We start from the raw sequence: 4605 nt of genomic DNA, 5'->3' as shown, positions 1-4605 counted from the left end.
TAGAATAGGACTTAAGACTCAGTTTTGAATTATGTAACTGGCAGCTAATTTTGGCATAACTTTGTAAGAGGAAAGAACTTAGATTCTTTTAAAGGAAAAGTTAGATACAGAGAAAATATTCAACTTTTATATTTTAATAATCATAGTAACAATAATAATAGTCATTTATTAAAAACCTTCTTTTATATCAGGCATTACATAAAATGTTAACCCTTCTTATCATCTACTCAAGTTATAATCTGCATTTGGTAAATGAAATATCTGCTGAGATTGACATTTTACTCAATTCTGTGTAAACTCAAAGTTTGTGTTCTTTCCACTATATATATATATTTTTTTTTTAAATATTTTTTTATTGATTTTTTTACAGAGAGGAAGGTAGAGAGAAACATCTATCAGCTGCCTCCTGCACACCCCCTACTGGGGATGTGCCTGAAACCAAGGTACATGCCCTTGACTGGAATCGAACCTGGGACCCTTCAGTCTGCAGGCTGACGCTCTATCCACTGAGCCAAACCGGTCAGGGCTCCACTATATTTTTTATTGTAATTTTTATCTGCCTTGTACTTGGCAGGTATTGATTATTTTTAAATTTTATTTTAAAATTTATTTTTCAATTACAGTTGACCTTCAATATTATATTAGTTTCAGGTGTACATCTCTGAGGCCTTCCTGACTTCCTGGACCAGGCACCATCTATCACAGAGGTTCTCAACCTGTGAGTCACGACCCCTTTGGTGGTCAAACGACCCTTTCACAGGGGTCGCCTAAGACCATCCTGTATATCAGATATTTACATTACGATTCATAGCAGTAGCAACATTACAGTTATGAAGTAGCAACGAAAATAATTTTATGGTTGGGTCACAACATGAGGAACTGTATTTACAGGGCCAGAAGGTTGAGAACCACTGATCTATAATAATAAAAGTGTAATATGCTAATTAGACCAATAGCTGAATGACCTTCTGGATGTCCTTCTGGACGACCTTCCAGGTGACCTTCTGGACGAAGCCGGGGCTGAGAGGGCCGAGCCCCTTGCGTGAATTTCGTGCATCAGGCCTCTAGTGGGGTATATAAAATAAGATCTTCTCTCTTAGACCTGGGCAAGAGAATCCCCTGCCCTGGGCTTCATGCTTTAGAAAGTACCATATATCACAAAAAACGAAACCTATTAAAAACTCAGGGGTGTTTCTGTCACTTGGGATTCAGCACTCAGTGCTGGCTCAGAACAGCTGGTCACCCTAAACACATACTCCTGAGACTACCCCAGAGAAACACTTCTCCATATACCTTGCCCTATGTTTTCAGAAGAAAAAAAAATTACATCTAAACACTCTGAAGTTTTGTGGGTTGAGTCAGTGGGAACTTGGAGACAGACCTGGTTTTGGAGTGGAGGGAGGAACTGAGTTGTCAGAGTGCTTAGCTAAGAGAAAAGAAAATTGACTTGTCAAATCCTGCCTCCCAGACACCATGACCGCAATAGATTCTTGCATGACGCGTATTTCCCAGGAGAGCTGGGCACCCCATTTCTTGCTCTTCTTTGAGTTCCCATTTCTGGAGATACTCAAGAATTAGTATAATATTTGCACATTGTACATGGTAGCTGAGGGACATTTGTAGTGTTAAATAATTTATATTATTCTTATATTTTTATATTTGTGGGTCTAGATAGAACATACATGAAATATGATACGTATCCTCTTTATTCACAACTACATGGACATTGAACAGTAAAATTGTGAATAGTTTTATGAAATATTTATTAGATTTCAATTTTCAAAAAAATTGATGAAGTGTTCAGCTCTTCAGTAGGGATTCTGTCTCTTTCTATTATTTACTCTGGAAGAAAATAATACTGTATCTAGAACGGCCAAGTTTTTAGCAACCCAGGTTTAAAATTAACTTTACTCCAGCCAAACTTTACTCCTTTCCTTTCTCATTTTCTTTGCTTATGAATATTTTGTCTTCCTTCCAACCTTAGGAAGTAAGTGTAAGTGTGAGCTAAGTCCTTGATGTGCCTGTGATTATCTGCTAGAGCTACCCAAGGTGGATTTGGGGAGCAGTGGATGAATGGGGGCAGGGGCACATGAAAGACCCAGGTTCCTTGCCCCATCGTGCTCAGAGTCTCAGGGCTCATGTTGTCCTGGCCCAACCAGCACTTTCAGCCACTCTCTTCAGAAAAGCCTTCAGGGGCCACAGGGCAGCAATGCCTGTGTGCTCCCAGGATTGGAGCAGTTTTCTCTCCAGGGCCTTCCTTCCCACCGCAGGAGCTCAGAAGACTACCCTTTCTGATGCTGGACGAGAGTGGTGAGACCAGATGGGGACAGGGTCCCCTGCTCATTCTTTTCCAAGCCATCCCATGGATTATTAGAGACCTGGCTGTCCCCAAACTCAGAGAAGGGAGAGGAGCTGAACCCAGAAGCTGGGGAGGGGGTGGCAGGAAATGGTGGCAGACAGAGGGAGAGGTGTGAATAGGGAGAGGTCAGCCAGGGGAACACAGACAGCTTGAGCGAAGAATTAAATCCAACAGCAGGACAGCTTTTGTCCTTGAGAACGCCCTGGACCCAAATGAATGAGTCACACACCCCAGGTTCTTGGGGCAGACAGTGGAGCAATTGGAAAAAAATAAACAGGACTTGGGGATTTCGGGACCTGCATTTGAATTCTGGGGCTGCCTCTTAAGAACGGGGTGATCTTGGGCAGAGGACTTCTCAGTCTCAGTTTCCTTTTCGGTGCTATTAGCAGCGCCAGTTGGATTCAGATAGACTCCGCCCCTAACACCTGCATGACCTTGGACCAATACTTAACCTCTGAGTCTCCCGTGCCTCCTCTGTGAAGGAGGAGTAATACCACATTGGAGTTGCTGTCAGGATTAAACAAGGTCGTGGAGGGGAAGTAGGCTCCATCAGTAACTTAGGGTCACAGAGTCACGGTGAGTTTGGGGACAGGTGACATGGGTTAGAGGTGTAGCCCCCAGCCAGGTATGTAACCTCTCTGAGAACTGACTCCTTCTCCCTATGAGGGGGTAATGGTACCTTCTTCCTGGGGCGTTTGTGAGGCTCCGATGAGATAAGGACCATGAAAGCTCTCTGTACAGCTCCGGACAACTGGGAAGGATTATTTTTGTTCTTCCGCTCACCCACTAACAAAGGCTGAATAAGTACAGAATTGGCCAGAAAAAGGGAGGGTGAGGGAAGGAATGTGAATATCAGGGCGAGCAGCAAAGAAGCTCCAATAATCCCAGCCCTGTTTTTACCACTTTCCATTAAGCTTAAACTGCAAGAAACAGCTGCATCCACAGGAGGGAGGTGAGGAATGGGGGGCTGGAGGAGGATCAGGGGTTGTGAGGAGGAGAAAGGAGCCCACTGCTGTCAAACCCCAGGAATGTCCTGGTCTGGTAAGAAGAAAGGGCGGGGGGGTCTCTCAAGTCCCAGTTCCCTTTGTGTCTCACTCTGCGACCCCAGCCCCTGTGTGATCTGCACAGCGCAGCTCCCAGCTTCGAGGCAAGAAATGCACCCCCCCCCCCCCCCCCCGCCAAGGCCCCCACCCGGCAGCTACTGAGCAGATTCAAATGTGCTCAGGGTTGGATTCCAGAAGACAGCTCTGCCGTCCCCTAACGGGAGGCAGCTTGCACCTCCTCATGCCCCCACAAGCCAGCCTCCCCTGCCCCCTGCCCTCCACTTCCCCTGAAAAGTCAGAGCCAGGACCTGATGCCAGGGGCCAGGGCCCTGCTGGTCCCGGACTTCTCTGAGAGGCTGGACCATGAGTGCCCTTCCTGAGCAGCTCAGCCCATAGGATGTGCCAGGGAAATGTTTCCACACTCGCCTGCTTCCTGAGGTAGGGCAGCAGCAGCAGGTGGCAGGAAAGGGCAGGGGAGGGAGCAAAGCCTGGGCAGCCCTTGGCAGAAACCCAAGAACAGAGACTTTCTTCCCCGGGCTCCAGAACCAGGCGGTTTGGGGCTCCTCCGAAGCCCCCTGGCTCCGTTGATGCTGCCTAGAACACTTGATTTGACCAGCGGTTGTGGTGATTATGGTGGTCTCACAATTTGACTAAGTTCTGCTCCAGATATAGAATAAATTGGAGGGTAAAGGGAGAGATGCAGGGGCCGGAGAGGACAAAGAGCCAGTTAAATAATCCAAGAAGGGGCGGGGGGTGTGGTAAGGAAAGGAAAAGGAAGTTACAGCAAGAAGAAGCAGATAAGCCACGGAGAAGGCAGCCTGGCAAGAGTGCCCTAAATTAAACACTCTCAGCAGGTAAAACCTGGGTAAGCTTTTTCACATCTGCATTTGGTAAGTCAGGCCTGGAGTGTGGAGCGGTTAAGTAACCAGCATATGACAGACAAGCCAGATCCTTCTCAGACAGGGACAAAAAGGCAGGAAGTGCTGGTCAGTTGAGGGATGGAGACGGCAAGAGGAAGGGAGAAGCTACAACCCTGCTGACTGTCCCCTGACCTTGTTCTTGGGAGCAAGGCAGGTGGGGATGTATTACAATGTGTGTGTGTGTGTGTGTGTGTGTGCTCATTTTAGTTATTTTTTTATTGATTGATTTTAGAGAAAGGGAGGAAGTGGTGGGGGTGGGGGGGGAGAGAGAGAGAAACATTGA

The sequence above is a fragment of the Myotis yumanensis genome, unplaced genomic scaffold, assembly GCF_028538775.1.
Source record: "Myotis yumanensis isolate MYYU_CA2020_CCGP unplaced genomic scaffold, mMyoYum1.0.hap1 SCAF_17, whole genome shotgun sequence".
Taxonomy (NCBI): Eukaryota; Metazoa; Chordata; class Mammalia; order Chiroptera; family Vespertilionidae; genus Myotis; species Myotis yumanensis.
The sequence above is the reverse complement of the archived record's forward strand: the minus strand, read 5'-3'. Positions refer to the sequence as shown.